At 34.5% G+C, this 20,644-nt stretch overlaps 1 protein-coding gene across 2 annotated transcripts in view; it reads left to right on the top strand.

The window, feature by feature from the left end:
• PKNOX1 (PBX/knotted 1 homeobox 1) overlaps positions 1-20,644 on the top strand; it is a 156,727-nt gene that overhangs the window by 40,172 nt on the left and 95,911 nt on the right. For both annotated transcript variants that reach the window (XM_023498863.2, XM_003763382.4), the window contains exon 2: positions 11,487-11,610. The gene's annotated coding sequence lies outside the window, so the exon portion shown is untranslated. The remainder of the gene's footprint in view (positions 1-11,486; positions 11,611-20,644) is intronic.

Genomic DNA, 20,644 nt, shown 5'->3' with positions numbered 1-20,644 from the left:
ATACCGGAGGGTAAAATAGAAATTGAAAGAATTCATCACTTAGCTCCTGAAAGAGTTCCCAAAATGAAAACTTGCAGGAACATTTTAGCCAAATTTCAAAGCTCCCAGGTTAAGAAGAAAATACTACAAGGAGCCAAAGAGAAACAGTTCACATTATTATGGAGCCATAGACATATTAAAAAAAAAAAAATTTTTTTAGCAGCTTCTACGTTAAAGGATTGGAAAATTTGTAATATGACATTCTGAAAGGTAAAGAAGCTAGGATTACAACTAAAAATTACCTACCCAGAAAACTGAGAATAATCCTTCAACATAGAAAATGATATTCATTGAAATGAAGGCCTTTCAGACTTTCCTGATTAAAAAGAGCAGAAGTTGGATAGAAAATTTGATTTTAAAATACACGTCTCAAGAAAGAAAAAAAAAATGTAAACGGGAAAGAGAAATCAGAAGAGATTCAATAAAGTTGAAGTGTTTACATTCCTACATGGGAAGATGCAACTCCTTAAAACTTTATCATTATTTGGTCATCTTAGGAGGATTATACATAGAGAATGTGTGTGTGTGTGTGTGTGTGTGTGTAGAATATGATGGATTCATATCTAAAACAAGAAGGTCACAGAGAGTAATACACTGGGAGAGGGTAGAAGGTACAGGTAGAATGGGGTAAATTATCTCACATAAAAGAGGTGTGAAAGAGGTATTGTAGAATAGGCTAAGATGAGAGGTTTTGGCAAGGAGTGCTTGAACCTTGCTCTCATTAGAATTGACTCAGAGCTACTAGTTCTATTGCAAAGAGAGATAGAAATTTAATTTTAAATTCTTTGGATAATACAGCTTCAATATCTTTAGGATACATTTATCCTCTATACATGATCTCCTGGCAAATAATTCATGTTGCTAAAGGGGTCTTAAATATTTTATTTGTTTTTAATGTAGTAAATGATAGGGGGGAGAGTTCAAGTTCTTAGACATGAACAGAGAAAAGAGAATAATATATCTTGGCAAAATCACATTTTTTAACATCAGAAGAGGCCATATTCCTTTGGTGTATTTGGCATATACATTAGACAAAATAGGCATATAATTATGACAGAATAAAATTTTAAAAACTGAACTTTAGAGTAAGACAAAAATTCAAATATCTCTTCAACTGGGACCTTTGGAGATGAATGGCAGCAGCCTTCCACAACAGGTTCATCACAGTGATGGGTACCTGTTTATGGTGATGCCTGGATATGCCATAGCTGGCTACAGTGATCCTTCCTTGGCTCAGCCCTGCTCACCAGACTTCCAAGTCTACACTTCTCAAACAGTGTTTTGGGGTTTTATATTTTCGATTAACTTACCCTTTATCTTTTTTTTTTTGTTGTTCTATTCCTTTAAAACTAAGTTAAAAAATTCTTATGTTGCAAGTAGTATTCTTGACAATTTCTAAGTCTCTGTTATGCTTTTATGGTTTTGTTAGTAAATTTGGAATGAAGAAATTAGTAGTTTCAGAAGTGTTGTGAGGGGAATGGCAGATTATAGCAACTACCCAGCTAAACTCTCCCTACATTCCTCTCCAAATAACTTTAAAATAATGCCTTAAATCGAATTTTGGAGTAGCAGAGAGTAAGACATTTTTCTGAACTAAGAAAACTTAAGATTTAAGGAGTAATCTGTGAAACTGGAGTGGAAGCCTGTCTGGAACCCAAGTATATGGCAGCAACAACAGTTAGTATTGCTGCAACAGCTTTGGGTGCTCTTAGCCTAAGGAAAACTTATCAAGGAAAACTGCGCTGACATTTTTGAATTAGAGAGTAAAATGGAAATTGAAAGAATCTACAGCTCATCTCCTGAAAGTGATAGCAAAATGAAAACTCCCAAAAATATTATGTCCACATTCTAGAGTTCCTGGGTCAAATAAAAGATATGGCAAGCACTCAGAAACAATTAAAATATTCTGGAGCCATAGTCAGGATCACATAAAATTTAGAGACTTTAATGCCAAAGGTATTGAAGTCTTAGAATATGATACTCCAAAAGACAAAGAACCTAGAATTACAATGAAGAATAATCTACCCAGCAAAGCCAACTGTAGTCCTTCAGGAGGGAAATGGATATTTAATGAAATAGAAGACCTTTAAACATTCCTGATGAAATAGAAAATTTGACATTTAAATATAAGACTCAAGAGAATCATAAAAAGGTAAACATAAAAGAATAATCATAAGACACTCATACATATAATTTTTCCACAACTCCTAAGAACTTTATCATTATTAGAGTAATCAAATAATCAAAAGGAGTTTATATAGAGGTCATGGGTGAGTTGATTATGTTGGAATGATCTTCAAATGAAGAGGGCCTTTGTGAAAAAAGGATACATTGACAGAAGGGGGAAGGGAGAGAGAAAAATTACTTCACATAAAAGGCACACAAGGAACTTTTATAATGGAAGGGGAAATGGGTGGTGGCAGGCAATATTTGAACCTGACTTTAATTGTAATTAGTTCAAGGAGGGAAGAATGGATAGACACACTCAGGTATAGAAATGTAATTTAACCTAATAGGGAAAAAGGAGAAAGGGTGATATGAGAAGAAGGGTGGGAGAATGATAAAAAAAAAAGCCAGATTAAGTAAGGCAGTGGTTAGAAGCAAAATAGATTGTTGAGGAAGGAACAGGATAGAGAAGAAACAAGAAAATGGAGTGGAGGGAAATATTCAGTAATCATAACAGTGAATATGAATTGGATGGGCTCACCCATAAAATGGTAGCAAAATTAAGTAGAAACCAGAATCCCAGCAATATATTTACAAGAGACATACTTCAAACCAAAACATGCTCATAAAGTTAAATAAAGGACGGGAACTAAATCTAATATTCGTCAGCTGATGTTTAAAAAAAAAAAAGTGTGGGTAGGACAGGTAGGTGGTGCGGTGGATAGAGCACCAGTCCCAATAATTTAACCCCAATTGCCTCAGGGGGAAAAAAAGTGTGAGAATAACTGCTCTTAAAGTAAAAGAAAAAAAAGACTTAATTAAAATGATCATCAAAGAAGCTATATTTTATTAAAAGATGTCATGTATAATGAAGCATTATCAAAAAAAAATATTAGCGTAGGTGTTCTGATAAAGGCCTTGTCTCTTCAATATATACTAAGTATAGAATTGAGTCAAATTTATAAAAACTAAGAGCCATTCTCCAATTGATAAAAATGATCAAATGATATATAGAAATAGTTTTCAGAAGAAGAAATCAAAGCTGCTTATCATATGAAAAATAAGTTCTAAATCATTATTGATTTAGAATACAAATTAAAACAACTCTAAGCACCTCAAATCTATCAGAAATGGGTAATGCTAGAGGGGATGAGGGAAAAATAAACTAATGAATTGTTGGTGGAGTTGTGACCCGCTTCAACCATATTGAAAAATATCTTGGAACTATGCCCAAAGGATCATAAAATATATAAATATTTATAGCAATTCTTTTTATGGTGGCAGAGAATTGGAAAGAGAGGGGATGTTCATCAGTTGGGGAATGGCTGAACACGTGGTGGCATATAATTCTGAGTACTATGTGAATTTTGATTAAGTACTAGTGCTGTAGGCAATCATGAGGTGAGAGTTTTTATGAACTCTAAATGTAAATTGAAGTACGATTTTCTCACTTTATTTTTGTCTTTTTAAAAAAAACAAATATGGCTAATAATGGAAATAAGTTTCATATGATTTAACATGTATAATTGATATATTGCTTGCTTTCTCAGTGCGTAAGGGAAGATGTGGAAGGAAGGGGAAGAGAGAATTTGGAATTCAAAATTTAAAAGAAAAGAATGGTAAAAATAAATAATAAAAAATTTAGACAGAATTTGTGAGGTAATATCAGAAGAAAATTTAAAAGAGTGGGAGGGAAGATCTAGGATTTGCAAGTTTTTAAAGCACTGTTTGGTTTAATGAAAATTTCTTCAAGTTAATTATTAGCTTATGAAAGTATAATTTCAGGCGAAATGTTACATGGTATGGCTAGTTCTAAAGGATGATAAAATTACAGTGGGGGTTGGAGTTTTTTGTAGAGTTTGGTTTTATAAACATATATATATGTACATACACACATGCATATAATTCATGATTTTGCAGAAATGATAACTTGGGGTGACATTTTGTGGTGTACTCCTATGTCTTTTTCTGTAAAATTGAGACATACAATAAAATTTACAAATATGAAATACCAGAATACTATAACTGGACTGATAGTTATGCGTATTAGAATATACTCTATGTTCAGAAGTTCCTGCTATTTTAAAAGAATATACATTTAATGATTTTTTTTAAAAAACATAGAATATCTACATGTAAGCAGACAAGAAACATTAAACACTTTTAATGCTTTTACTCCCTGCTGACCTAAGCTGTTAGTGACACCTGGTGGCTAGTGTGGGGAACCATCTGTCTGAACTTTTCTTGAATTGGCTGCTGTATCTTGTTTTTACCTCGCTACATTTCTTTCATTTCTGTTCTTGTTTATGCCTATATAACTACTACAGTAGTTCAGGCCCCCACAGTCCCTTACTCATACTGTGGCAATAAATGTCTTATCCTGTAATTCAATTCATCTTTTCCAAAACACAGTGAAGTGGGTTTAAGTATAAGTTTGACCATTTCATTCCCTTATATCAAGGATTTAATAAAAATCTAAAAAAAAAACAAACAAAAAACAAAAAAAAACATAGGTTGCCATTTAAATTCTTTTATAAATTGACCTTAACTGTTGAACTAGCTCCTGCTCCCTCCCCTCCCACACTAACTCAAGCATTTTGTCTTAAGTAGAATGCAACGTCCTTATTATGCTCTGTGATCAGAGTACCCCATCCTATACCCTGTTCTCAATACCCTCCTGCTCTTGATAAGATCTCTGACTAGTGGTATTAGCCTTTATAAAATCCTTGCCTCCTGCTATTCAGGGATGCTTGATTTGGGTCTTGCTATACCTCTTGTAGCCCATCAGTGAATAAACTCCACTTAAAGTTTTACCAAATCTCATTCAGTGTTTTTCTCAATACAACATAATCTTCCTTTTGAAGTCTTTTTTACATATTAGGTCCCTTTCCATATTCTAGTATGGAATTATTCTTACAGGATTAGTACTGCTTGAACAAAGCAAGCCATCTCTTATCTTTGTACCTTTTCACAGGAATTTTTCCCTGTTTGGAAGGATTTCCCTGTTTCCATGTCTTGGGATCCTTAGTTGCCTTCAAATCTCAGTGTATATAAAGCTTTTGTGTGAAGCCATTTCTGCTGAGCTGAGCTGCTAGAACCTCCTTATTACATCTTGTACTGATTTGTGAGGGTGTGGGGCTCAAATGAATAAATCCAACTCATTCTACCCAATTTCAATGAAACAATGCTTTACTAGGGGAAAAACATATTTTGGTTAAAGACTTTAGACTAAAGTTGAAAATCTTTGGTCAACTGGAGTGGGGTTATATAGGAAATGTGTTCAGCTTCTGAAGAAAGTTGGTGATATTCATTTAATAAATATTTGACTAATTTGGACTCATGAAATTTAGCAACGTGAGCTAGAAGTGTTCATCAAAGCCTTTGAGGAAAAAACATTTGGTAAGAGAGAGGAGGGAAGAATGCGCCTCAGCTTCTACCTAGTCCAGGGGAGGACTTCAGAATCCTTTGAAGAGTCTAAAGGATTTTGGGTTTTTCATTTTCCTATCACTATCTTAGCATTATCCTTTGGGACAGCAATTGATAATAGCACTGTCAACATCTGGAGTTAAGAACAGACTGGATGTGATTATGGGAGGGCAGATTCATGGCTACACATGGAGCCCAGAAAAGAAGCTACATCATGCCTAAGAAGAACTTCTTGAAGATCCTATAAAGAGGATTTCCCCCCCACAGTAAGCAGTAGTTGTGAGTTGCCTTTTTCCCACATGTTCCTGGAGTTAAGCCTATTTTAATTTTTGGGAAGGATATTTATATTCATTCTTTTAAAAGTCCTATATTTCATTTTAGTATATTTGCATTACATGTTGTATTATATTTCTACACCACCTTATTAAGTACTCCTTTCTAAAATGCTAATTATCTGGATAATTGATAATCAATAATCAATCATGGAAAAAACACAACTGGGCCTGTGAACTATAGTACTTAAATACTTGCCTCCCAACCTTTCAGTACCATTCCTTAGAGTCAATCCTGAGGGAAAATGTAGTGATAGTGAGAATGGTGGTGGGGATTAATACCCCCAAAGTGCTATTTTGTATGTACTTATATATGTACACGTCCTTTCAGTGCAACATAAAGCAAGGGAAGGAATTTTTCTCTTTGTCCTTAGCTCTTAGCCGAATGCCTGGTATATTGTGGGGATTAATAAGTGAATGCTATTTGGTTTTATTAGTTGTACAAATTTAGCAAATCTTGTTATTTTTATTTGTCTCACTTTTTATCACATTAAACTTTTCTTTTAATGTTTTTCACATTTTTTATATTTTTATTCAGTAATATTTTATTATTTCATATGAAACTTTTATTTTTTAAGATTATTGGAAATTATGGAATCAGATGTCTGGGCTGGGTTGTTTTTTTTTTTTTTGTGAAACTTTAAAAGATTTTGTGTACAAATAGATCTTTTTTCTCTAAGGGAAAAAAATCCTTAGATTTCTAATAATAGAATTACTGAAGAATACACATAACTTGTATCCCTTGTTATATAAATCCTCTATTCCCCTCCCCCAATGAATATGATTCTATATTAATTTCCAAAAATTTTCAACTTTACCAGAAGTTTGGTAGCAGGCCACTTGGTTTTAATACTTTATCAATTTCATTTTATCTCATTATTTTGATTTACATTTCTTATTAAAAGTTTAAACATTTTCTTACATAGTTATTAATGATTTGTATTTCTTCTTTCAAAAAGTTGCATGTTCTTATTATTTAGATAGAGTGCTGTCTATGTCCTAAGGAAGAATGGATTTGAATCTGACTTCTGATACCTATTAGAAAGTCACTTAAGCTTTTTTGAGCTTTCCAGGATTGATGTGAGATTCCAAAGAGAAAGATATAAGTGAAAGTATCTTTTTTTCTTAATCAAATCTGTTAAAGTTTTTGTTATATGTGCATTCAATCTATTTTTGTCTCATAATTTTTTATTTTAATTTTTAAATTTAAAAGCATTGCTTCTTTTCTCTCCTTCATCTCCTTAAAAAAAAAAGCCTTTTTTTTTTTTTTTTTTAAATGTGATCCTAGTGGCATACTCTTTTCTGTCTCCATGTGGTAAAAAATTTTGTACTCTGCCTTTTGGGCATAAGCCTGCTAATAACATTTTTACATATAAATTATTCTAATTTAAGCATTTTTCTGCTTCTCTTTAGAAAGGGTGTCCAAAAATGGCTGTCTTATCATGTTTTTGTATATCTCTTTTACACAAACCCATTTCATTGTTAAAATTTATAGTATTCTCAAAGAATAGATAACATTCTACTGTCAAGACTGAGCAAAAGTTCTAAAGTTAGCTAATGGCTTCAAACAGTAGTAAGGTACCACAGAAGAAGATGTCTTCAACTTGGAGTCTGTGAACTTAGAAAATCTTTTTTCATCATTGCATTTTTAAATACTAAATATTTTATTTTTTCCCCAATTAAATGTGAAGAGTTTTTGACATTTTTGTAACATTTTGAGTAACAGATTTTTCTCTTGAAACTTTCCCTTTCTTCTCCCCAAGGCAGAAAGCAAATCAGTCAATATAAGCTGTACATTCACAATCATGTTAAACATATTTCCATATTAGTCATGTTGTGAAAGAAAAATCAGAACAAAAAAGGAAAAACCACAAGGGGGGGGGGGGGAGTGAAAATAGTATATGCTTAGATCTGCATTCAGATTCCATAATGCTTTCTCTGGATATACATGACATTTTCCATTACAAGTCTTTTGGAATTGTCTTGGATCATTGTATTGTTGAGAAGAGCTATCATAAGTAATAATCTCACAGTATTGCTGTTATGATGTTCTCTTGGTTCTGCTTACTTTACTCAGTATAAGTTTGTGTAAGTCTTTTCTAGTTACCATTTATCAATTAGGGAATGGCCTTTTTTTTTTGGCTGAAGCATTTGGGGTTAAATGACTTGCCCAGAGTCACACAACTAGAAGTGTTAAGTGTTAAGATCACATTTGAACTCAAGTCCTCCTGATTTCAGGGCTTGTGCTCTATCCACAGTACCACCTAGCTGCCCCTGAATGTCTTGTATTATAAAACATTTAACACTGAGGTACTTTCTTGAGCTGAACTGCCAAGCATTCAGATTCTATTGCAGAGATCACAATTCCATGTTGTTCGAATTCCAAATGTATGCTTGCCGAAAAGAATATTTTAGTCACATAAGTCAAGTGTTCACACGGTAGTCAAAAGAAGTAATACAAGGATAATTTAAAGGTCTCTCTGAAGAATTTTAGAAATGACATGGGAGGTACTTTGTTATGAGACAGAACTGTACTTAAAACAAGGATTCTTACAAGGTGAGTCAGTGGCATTGATAAAGACAATGATTATCTAATTTAGCATGGTGCTTAATAGTTCTCTAATTTAGTACATGTACTTAGTACTTAATATAATTCCACAACATTCACGCCTGTGATAATGTAATTAAAATAGAGTATATAACAGCCAGCAAAGGCCTGGACGAGATTCATTCCATCTTTAGTCGGGCTCCTGGTGGCTCTCCTGGGAGACCAAGAGGAGACAGAACCAGAGAAGACGGGACTGAGAGACCGATTCATTCTATCGTCCACCATTGTGGTCGCTGGAGGCGGAAGCACAAGCCCTGGGATTCCGAGGCAGATTCATTCCCTCCATCTCACACCACCGTTGTGGCAGGCTCTCTTCCTTAGCTTCTCCACTGAAACCAAAACTCTAAGGCCTCTAACAAAGCTAGCCTGACTGCAGGCAAGGAAACTAGATTGTGAAGAAGATGATAAAGGATTTGGGCTTTAACACCTGGCTTTCTTGTGGTGATTAATCTACTGAAACAAAGGCTGCTCCTAGACCTTCAGAAAACTGCCAATGGCAGAACACTACAGTACTTGCACAGGACACCCAGCATGGTGTACACTCATCAAAGAAGGTGCAGAAGCAAAGTAGAATTGAAGTAGCTCAAAAGAAATGTAAGATACACAAATTTAGAGAATCTATCTTTACAAGAATTTGTAAACCTGTGGAAGAGCATTCTGGCCTCATGTTGGTCTGAGAAGCCACAGTCAGACACACTAACTTGACTTTAATATGATAGCATTTTGGTCCTTTTCAATAACAAACAACTTCCCAACATTTATATATTTCTAAGTAAGTTCCTGACCTCTTTGTGGTTGAGACAAAATTTAGTTTACTGAATTTTTTGGGCAATGCAATGGTAAATTATATTATTGTATCTATGGATAGACAAGACACCAAGAGAAGAATTTAGGGAAAGAGCATATCTTTTCTTGGGACTTGTCTAAGCCTGGATCCTCCTCCATAGTGTTAGGAGACCCAAAGATTTTCCTAATTATAATTCTTGTGCTCCAGCCTAGTTCAATATACCTTTTGAATCAAGATGCCCAAAATCTTTTCCCTAGATTTTGAAATAGTTTCTCCTGTTTATGCAAAATGCTTAGAGTATGACTCTGAGTAGTACCATTCTTCACTCACCCAGACTTTGAATCCTGAGTGTTATTTTTGATCCTTTCCTCTGCTCTCTTCCAAGTTCTTTCAATTTTACCTTTGTAACACCTCTCCTGTATCTCTGTCTGTCTATCTATCCTTCTTTTATTTGACACTGCTATTACCATGGTAGGATTCTCTTATCACTTCACACTCTGAACTATTGCCTTCTGGTTGGTCTTTCTGCCACAAATTAATTTCCATTCCAGTCATCTACCACTGAAATCAATTGATTTCCCTAAAGTCTTGTCTGACCATGTAACCTTTTTTCTCCCTCATTTAGTGAACTCTATACCTGTCAGTTTTCAAATCAAATATGAAATCTGTCATTCAAACCCTTTTATAACCTGAATCCTTATTTTTCTAATATAAGAAAATTACATCTTACTCACCCCTGGTATACTCTGCAGTCTAATGCTACTCTTATCACCGGACTACATGTATTTTCTTGACTGTCTCCCCTACTTGCAATTCTCTCATTCCTAATCTTTATCTTCTGCTTCTTTTAAGCCCCATTCAAAAATGTCATTTTCTGCAGGAAGTATTTCCTATTCTCCTTGAATGCTAGAGTCTTCTTTCTTAATTATCTCCAGTTTATTCTGTACATACATGGCTCAGGATCTAGAAATGAAAGTGATTAAGCGAGCAAAGGGTACAGTGGGAAATGAGAAGTAAGGAAGAAATGGATTCAAATTCCTCTTTTGGAACTAGGTATGTGACTAGATATCGTGTTATCTCTTTGAGACTTAGTTTTCTCATCTGGAAAAATATTAATACTTGAATTCTTGTGGGGTTCATTGTTTTAAAATCACTTTGTAAACTTGAAAGGACTATTAAAATTTGAAGGACTGTTAAAATAATATGTTATTATATTGTTAATACCTTTGTTAAGAAGATAAGTTAGAAAGCAAGGGAAAGAACCTGTATTAAAATATTTATAGGAACTCTCTTTGTGTTGACAAGAAACTGGGAATGGCAAGATGTCCATCAATTGAGGAGTGATTGAATAAGTTGTGGTATGTGATTGTAATAGAGTACTACTATGCTATAAGAAATGCTGAGCTTGATAATCTTAGAAAATGTGGATAGATTTACATACAGTTGTATACAGTAAAATCAATATAGTTTTAATAACAACTTTGAGTGAATAAAAAATTTTATTATAAATACCAAATTAACTAGAAAAGATTTATGAAGGGAAATGGTATCTGCTTCTAGAGGGGGGGGGAAACCTGATGATAAATCGATATATACAGAATAATTTTTCATATATATACAAGTTTTGCATCTAATTATAACTACATCTTGGATAGAGGCAGGAGAGGAAAGGAAAAAAGGAAGGTAATATATATTTAAAAGAAATAGCAAATTGTACATATTAGAACTGTCATTTCATGTGCAATCATCTAGCAGATTTCCATCTGATTATGCTTTCTTTTACTATCCTGTCTCTGTTCCTGCCTGTTTCCTTGTTGTTTAATGCATTTCTATATCTAACTCTATTTGTTTATCTAATCCTCTTTATATAACTATCCTCTTTATAATATCCTCTTTATAAAACTATTAATTTTCCCTTCCCCCTTTCCTTATTTCCTCCCTAATTTATTCCTTATTCCTCCTATTTTCTTTTCTTTTCTTCTTTTTATTCTGTGTTTTTTTTTTTTTTACTTTAATCTCTTTGTGTTCCTAAAGATAATTGGGATTTTGAAAAGACACTTCTTTGATTGAATATAAACAATTTGTCATTTTGGTCTTTCTAAATGCTTGAATGTGTTTACTGTTCTAGGTTTCCTGTGTTTGCATTTGAATGAGTCTCCCCAGCTTGAAGCTTCTCATCAGGAGTGCTTCGAAACCTTCTGTTGTGCGAAAGGTCCATTTTTTACCTTGTAGGATTAGCTGAGTTTTATAAGGTAAGTTATTCTTGATGGTATTTTCTTTTGCTTTTTGGTGTGTGGTATTCCAAAATTGTTCCTCAGTAAGTAGCTGTAGCATGTTCATTGTGATCCTCACTCTGTTCCTTGGTACTTAAAACTTTTTGTACCTGGCTTCTTGTAGTATATTTTCTTTTACATGATGTCTCTGGATTTTGATCAGTGTCTAAGTAAACATTTAAGTACTTACTATGTGCCATACACTGTACTAAGTATTGAAGATACAAAGGCAAAATATAATCTTGGCTCTTGAGAGGTGGTGCTCATAGCAAATATTGGAAAGGTAGAAAGAGGGAAGGGTTTGAGGGACAAAGATATATACATACATACATATATATATATATATATATATATATATATATATATATATATATATACACACTACTTTGAAGCTGGGAAGTGCTATTTCCCCTTTTATCCATACTTCTTTTTGTTATTCCCCTTGATATTCTAGATCTTTTCTTTGCCAAATGAATTTTGTTATTATTTTGTAAAGTTCCATAAGGTATCCCTTGGTAATTTATTTGACTTCCCAGCTTCAAAGTAGTTATTATAAAATAGCAGTCATCAAACCATTGGGCATTGGTTAATAGATTGGTAGACGAAACAATGGAAGTCAACAGTCCAGTGTTTAGAAAAGTAGAAAGCATTATCTAGGAATTAACTCCCTATTTGACAGAGTACTGTTGGAAAAACAGGAAAGCAACTGACAGAAATTAGGCTTATACTAACACCATGTTCCATATGTTAAATGACCTTGATATTAAAAGCATAATATAAAAAATTAGAAGAGAAATAGATCATATACCATATGTATAGGTATGGGTATGAAATGTATTAAATAAGGTATATGATAAATTACAAAAGATAAAATAGAAAAATGATTACATGAAACTGAAAAGCTTCTGCACAGACAAAATTAATGCATCTAAGACAAGAAGGAAAGATGAAAAATGGGGGAAAGTCTTTGTGTTAGATTTTTCTGATAAAGGTTTGGTATCCAAGATACAGAAATAATTGCCAAATATAAATAATAAATAATATGTATACATTAACAAATATACGTAATGAGCCACTCCTCAACAAATAAATGATTACGTCATATGAACAAGCCAGTTTTCAAAAGAATAATTGCAAAGTATTGACAACCATCTAAAAGGGTGCCAAAATCACTAATAATAGGTCTTTTTTTTTTTTTAACTTTTTTTTATTATAACTTTTTATTTACAAGGTATATGCATGGGTAATTTTACAGCATTGACAATTGCCAAACCTTTTGTTCCATTTTTCCCCTCCTTCCCCCTACCCCTTCCCCCAGATGGCAGGTAGACCAATACATGTTAAGTATGTTAAAGTATAAATTAAATACAACATAAGCATACATGTCCTAACAGTTATTTTTCTGTACAAAAAGAGTCAGACTTTGAAATAGTATACTATTAGCTTGTGAAGGAAATCAAAAATGGAGGCAGACGAAAATATAGGGATTGGGAATTCTGTGTTATGGTTCATAGTCATCTCCCAGGTTCTTTTGCTGGGTATAGCTGGTTCAATTCATTATTGCTCTGTTGGAGTCATTGTTAAAGAGGGTCACATCCATCAGAATTGATCATCATATTGTATTGTTGTTGAATATAATAATCTCCTGGTCCTGCTCATTTCACTCAGCATCAGTTCACATAAGTTTCTCCAGGCCTCTGAAATCATCCTGCTGGTCTTTTCTTACCAAACAATAATATTCCATAACATTCATATACCACAATTTACCCAACCATTCTCCAATTGATGGGCATCCACTCAGTTTCCAGTTTCTAGCCACTATGAAGAGGGCTGCCACAAACATTCGTGCACATACAGGTCCCTTTCCCTTCTTTATAATCTCTTTGGGATATAAGCCCAGTAGTAACACTGCTGGATCAAAGGGTATGCACAGTTTGATAACTTTTTGAGCATAGTTCCAAATTGTTCTCCAGAATGGCTGGATGTATTTACAATTCCACCAATAATGTAATAATAGTTTTTAAAAAATGCACATCAAAACAACTCTATAGTTTCATGCCATACACTGCAGATTGTCAAAAATTTGACAAAATTTAATAAATTGATCAAAAAGTGGCAATAGTCAGTGTTAGAGAAGTTGTGAGATATGATAGATAAGTACACAATAATGTTGAGCTATGAATTGATAACAACCATTTTTGAAAGAAATTTGGAATTATGCAAATAAAGGGTGCAGTATTATAGAGAAGAGGCTTCTTAAACTTTTTCTATTTGCAAGTAGAAATTTTAGAAAATTTAGAATTTCCCAAGAAATTTTTACATGGGCCCAGGTATATAGGCATAAAAAATAGGTATGATTAGGATAGTGAGTTATTGGAGAATTGTCAAAGGGTTGCTTTGCATAAATGAGAATTCATTTGAGGTTATTTAATATAAATTTATAGTGGACCTAATCAGCCTGATTTCATGGTTTTGTCTAGTTTAATTCAGCTGCACATGTGTGGGAATAGACAACAGATGGGGAGAATATCCAAGGCTTTGACTTGGTAGGGCATGATTAGTGAAAAAATAAGGGGCAAGAAACTTCAGAACAGTGTAGAGTTGAACTTGTTCACCAAGGGATTAAGATGGTTAAGGAAGGAGAGTATGGTAGGGAAGATAGCCTAGGAAAGAATTGAAGGATCAAGGGAATGGAGAACACAATATGGATGAAAACCAGGATTAAGGTAGATAGAAAATAGATTGTGATCAGATACGAGAATTTCAAAGTTCATGAAAATGGACAGTACATTTTTGGGTGATTTCAAGAACAAGAAGATGGACCAACTATGTGTAACTGAGATAAATTAAAAGGAGTAGACTCTGAATTGAGCAAGTTGAGCAGGGTGTTTGAAGAAATATCAATATGTAATTTGAAGTCTAGTGGGGCGGGGCAGGAGTTGTGGCGTAGAAAAAGATTGTGATCCATGAACTTAAAGCTCTTTGATGAAAAAAGGGGACTGTCCTGAATGTTGGTAGACAATAGCTACCAGAATTTTGATTAGGTGATAGCTATACATTGACTGAATCTCAAAGGGCAAAAGGTTACTAAGTGATAGTGCTAAAGAGAGGCCTTGGAAATGGCAGTGGGGGAGCAAGGAGGATCCCAACTTCTTCATCCTGACTACCTAGAGGGAATGAATAAAGTACAGCCAAGTACTGGAAAGGGATACTGAGGAGACTGATATGAGAAGTAAGTCAGATTTCATTGAGAGCCAGAAAATAGAAGCATTGTAAAGGAAAAAATTAAAAATAAAAGCAAGTTTGTTGCATATAAAGCAGATATTCCAGAGAGCACAGTGGAAGGAGCTTTAGATTAGTACATGAAGAGTAGGAGTAGGAGTTGAAGGGGGAATGGGAATAAAGTATCAATCATGAGGGATAGAGGAGAGGGTTCATAATTTCTGGGATGGGGAAAGTATGACTGAGGATGTTCATTAACCTTTGAAGAATGGGATGTGTTAGGTTATCATTATCCATAGGGCTTTACCTCAAGATAAAGAGTTTTCTTTGGACCTTTGGCAGTTCAGGCAAGAAGATTAGTGCTAGGAAATGGGCAAACGTTGTTATTTCCCCTCAGCAATGACAGAAAACTAGGCTGGAGACTTGATGCCCTTTTCCTGGAAGGGAGAAGTCTGGTACTCATTTTATCAAAAAGGAAACCTGAAAAGAAGATAAAAACTAGAAAGGGCATTCAGTGTAATACAGTGGCATTTTCCCCTTTCCTTAGGAAGGTTGGAGACCAGACAGAAAACCTGGTTGTGATAGTTGTTTGCATACTGTAAGTTAGTGAGCTTTACTTTGATTTAATGAAATTTTTAGGATTCTTAGAAGAAAATTACATTTAAAAAAACTACATTATTATATCATTTTATAAGTGATTGAGTTGTTGAAAATCAAGGATCTCCTCCACTACAAAAAACTGAACTTTTTATAGAAGTTGATATGTGTTGATCTTTTTGTCATTGTTACCTTAAGTCTTAAGTTTGCAAAGATTCTGCTAAAGTATTATCTCCTACATGAGGTCTTTGGTGTTAAATTTCCTTGGCTATGACATTTGTGTATGCTTTTACTTTGGGGTTTCATTTGGGAGGTAATGAATGAATTCCAATGATTAGACTACATAGCTTCTTCCAAAATTTCTGATTCTGATATCTGACTCTTGGTAACCCAGTGTACTTTTGTTGGCCTTTCCTTGATTGCTTCTTGATTAGAAAACAATTAGAAGTTACCTTTATCCTCTGCTGTGTCCAGATGATAGTCTCCACTTGGTTGTCCTAGATTTTGCTGGTTTCAGGCCTCTTACGTGATGAACTTCCTGGTTAAAGTTCTTAACCTCCCCCACCCCCCTTGCTATTTTGTAGTAACTCCAATAGGAGCATTGATTTCAGGGCTCAAACATGTGCAATTCTTTTAAACATATTTCCACATTTATCATGTTGCATAAGGAGAGTCAGATCAAAAAGGAAAAAAAAATAAACAAGCAAACAACAACAAAAGATGAAAATACTATGTTGTGATCCACATTCAGTCCCCATAGTCCTCTCTCTAGATGCAGATGGCTCTCTCTCTCCTTCACAAGCCCACAGGAATTGGCCTGAGTCACTTCATTGTTGAAAAGAGCCAATTTGAGGGCCACTTTATGGTGCTGACTTTTTTTCTACCACTGCCTTGCCTATGCCCAGAATTGCCTGTAGGCTTCTGGGACATATGGAAATGCTTTTTTTTTTTCTTTTAATTTTGGTTTTCCTTAGCATTTTTCTTCTGCTGCATTTTTAGAATTTTGTATCGAATGTTTTTGAGAGAGCTGCTGGCTCCTTTTTAGATCTTTTACATCACCATCACAGTGATTGTTCTTTGCTCTTTAAGAGAACCAAAATGACATTCTTAATGTTAAGAGTTGAGTTATGGTGTGTCTGACTATGGCTGATTAGACCAATATGAGCTTAGTATGTTCTGGCACAGGTCAGACACAGATAGTACCTAAAAACATCTGGGTAGCTTCTCTAATTTTAAATATTGCATATTTCTTTTGCACTAATTAAATCCTATTTTGTTCATAAGAGCCCAGCACCTTCTCTGATGAGGGCATGCCATGCTGGGCAGTTTTGTGCCAGTGTCTCCCATAATACAATCCATTCCATAGTTCTTAAGGGAGACCTTGAGAGTGTCCTTGTATTGCTTTTTCTGACCACCTCGGGAGCACTTGTCATGGGTAAGCTCTGTATAAAACAATCTTTTTGGCAACTGTATGTTTGGTATTTGAACAGTGTGGCCAGCCTAATGGAGTTGTGCTCTCTACAATAGAATTGCAATGCTGGGCAATTTAGTTTAGATTTCAGTGTCTGGTGTCTTGAGTCTCAGCGTTCAAATACAGTGTGATACTGGGCAAGTCTCATGATCCTGTTTGCCTCAGTTTCCCCATAGAAAAGGAAGTTAGCAAACCTTTTCAGTGTCTTTTACTAAAATCTCCAAAATGGGGTAATGAGGAGTTGGACACAATTGAATCACAAAAATGCACACACATATATGTACATGCATACACACACACTCACATATATAGCCTCTTTGCTGAACTAGTTCTTAACAGCTATCTCTTGAATATGTAACTGATGCATATACATATAGCTACACATATACACATGGGCATATATATGTGTGTGTATATACACATATGTATGTGTGTGTACGTGTGTGTGTGTGTGTGTGTGTGTATAAAATTTCTTTGCTGAGCTCTAGTCCTGCACAATTGCCTACTGAATATGTTCAAAACAGAACTCATCTTTTCCCTCAAACCTACCTATCCATCTTGCAAATTTTTTGCCAAAAAAATTTTCATTCCACCAGCAGCTTGGCCCTTCTGACAATCCCATTTTCTCACTTATCTTCATTCTCTCTATGGCTGCTTCTCTAAAACCTACAAGTATACCCAGATTTCCCCTGTTATGTACTTCCACCTCACTTTGATTTGTTCACATCCAACTTTTCTATATCTCTCCTCCCTTTTGTGTTTAAATTCCTTGAAAAAGCTATTTACAGTTGGTACCTCCCCTTACTTTTTTCTTGTCCTTGTCTTAACTTTCTGCAGTCTGGTGTCTAATCTCAAAATTCAAATACTCTCCTCAAAGCCATTAATGATCTCTTAATTCCCAGATCTACTGGCCTTTTTGTAAGTCTTATCTTTCTTGACTTCTCTGAAGCTTTTGGCTATTAGCCACCTTCCTTTTTTTTTTTTTTTTTTTTTTTTTTAAGTAAAGCTTTTTTTATTTTCAAAATATATACATGGATAATTTTCAACGTTCACCCTTACCAAATTTTGTATAATAAATTTTTTCTCTCCCTTATCCCCACCCCGGACAGAAAACAATCCAATGTATATTAAACAAGTGCAATTCTTCTATACATATTTCTACAAATAATCATGCTGCACAAGAAAAATCAGATCAAAGGGAAAAAAATGAGAAAGAAAACAAAATGCAAGCAAACAACAACAAAATGAGTGAAAATACTATGTTGTGATCTACACTCAATTCCTACAATCCTCTCTCTGGGTGTAGATGGCTCTCTTCATCACAAGATCATTGGAACTGGCTTGAGTCATCTCATTGTTGAAGAGAGCCACGTCCATCAGAATTGATCATCGTATAATCTTGTAGTTGCCATGTACAATGTTCTCCTGGTTCTGCTCACTTCACTTAGCATCAGTTCATGTAAGTCTCTCCAGGCCTTTCTGAAATCATCCTATTGATCATTTCTTAAAGAACAATAATATTCCATAACATTCATATACCATAACTTATTCAGCCATCCTCGAACGATGGGCATCTACTTAGTTTCCAGTTTCTTGTCACTACAAAAAGGGCTGCCGCAAACATTTTTGCATATGTGGGTCCTTTTCCCTCCTTTCCCTATCAACCACCTTCTTGATACAGTGTTCTCTCTAAATTTTCATAATATTCTATCCTTATTCATCTACCTGTATAGCTGTTCTTTCTCAGTCTCAGTTGCTGAAACTTCATCCAGGTCATATCCTCTACCTTTGGGTGTCCCACATGTCTTTGTCCTGGACCCTCCTTTCTTCTCCCTCTTATACTGTTTTGCTGGATAATCTCATCAGTTCTGTGAATTCAATTAACATCTCTGTGCTAATGTTCTGAAATCTGTATGTGTAGGCCTAATCTCTCTCCTAACTTTCAGGCTCACATTTCCAGCTAGATGCCATGTAGACATCCTAAACTCATTATCTCTGTTCCCCAAGTCCTCCTTCCTTTCCTATTCCTGAGGATACCACCATTCTCTTAGTTACCCAGGCTCACAACCTAAGTATCTTCTTCAATGTCTCTCCCTCCCCCAATTCTCTTTCCTTTCTTTCTCTTCCTCTCTCCTCCTTCCACATCAAAACTGTAGGAAAGGCCCCCACTGATTTTACTTTTGTAATATCTCTCAAATACCTACTAGGGTCCTAGTGTTGGTATTTGCCTGGCCTACCACACTGGAACTCAGGATCTCCCACTGGTTTCTCATGGTGGAGCGTGCTACTGGCACTTCTTGTCTTGGATTGCATTTCCCTTTTACTGGAATGAAACAGACCTGTTTGGCTGATCTTCTAAGTTTCTTGAGCTAAAAGATAGTTTCACCCCATCTTTTTGGTGGTTCTGCTTTTCCAGGATTTGTTTTGGGGATTCTCTTTTATGGTTGTTTGGAGATGAATATGGAGAATTATGGTGATTTACTGTTTCTACCATCTTGTCCCTATTAAATTTGGGATCAAATATAAATTCCTATATCAGGTATTTAAAGTCCATTGTCTTTTAGGTTTCTTGTACATAACTCTCTTCATGTACTCTATAGAACAGCCAGTTGACCACCTTATTTTGCTCCTCATGCTCAGGGACTCATTTCTTACTTCTTTGCCTTTGCTTGCAGTGAATTATTCTTATCCCTGGAATGCAATTCCTTCTCAATTTTGGCCCTTTTTCCTTAATTTATTTCAAAATTCAGCCCAAGTTCTACTTTCTACATGAACCTTTTCCTGATTTCTTCCCAAGCTGGAGCTTTTCTCTCCTCCTCCTTGAAATTTACTTTTATTTTGCATGAATTTGGTACCTATTCATATATGTGTATGTGATCTTCAATGAGAGCTCATCAGCTCCTTGAGGTCAGGGACTGATATTTAGCTCTCAGATTTCTTGTGAGGATAAAATGGGATAATATTTGTAAAACATTTTACAAACCTTAAGGTTATATTAATGTCATTGCTGTGGTTGTTAACAACAATCAAAAATTCATTTGGAGAAACAGAAATTTTAGGATATCAAGGGAAATCATGAAAAAAGTATGGCTAAAGGGAATAGTCTTACAGACTTCAAGACATACTATAAAATAATATTTATGAGTGGAAATGATTAGACAAGGGAAAATCAGAGCTAATGGAACTCAATAACCCAAAATTCAGTAAACCAGAAAACATAAATTACTTAAGGAAAAAACTTCCCATTTGATTGCAGATTTTAATCTGGTGGAAATTAGATTTAGGCCAATATTTTATACAGTATTTCATAAAAAATTCAAAATGAATATATAATCTTTACATTAAAGATAATACAATAAAATAGTAACTGATCATAATTTGTTGTGGGTGTGGGTAGGAAATAATACAAGGAGTTAGAAGCAATTATAAAAAAAAGTTATTTTGATTATCTGAAATTGAATAACTTTTGCACAAACAAAATTAAACCATTTCAGATAAGAAGGGAAACAATTGAATTGGGAAACTTCTTTATATCAGACCTTGGATTTATGTTGGATTCAAGATATTTAGACAGCAAATGTATGCATATATATTTTTCTAGGTAGGTAGGAAGATAGATAATCTGACAAAAACTCATTCCAAAATGTATCTAACTGGTCATAAGAGATAAACAAACAGTTCTCAAAAAAGAGTTGCAGACTGTTGCAAAGTAATTGCAGACTA

Source organism: Sarcophilus harrisii, chromosome 3 (assembly GCF_902635505.1).
Source record: "Sarcophilus harrisii chromosome 3, mSarHar1.11, whole genome shotgun sequence".
In the NCBI taxonomy this organism is placed as follows: domain Eukaryota; kingdom Metazoa; phylum Chordata; class Mammalia; order Dasyuromorphia; family Dasyuridae; genus Sarcophilus; species Sarcophilus harrisii.
This window is presented reverse-complemented; position numbering and strand designations above follow the sequence as displayed.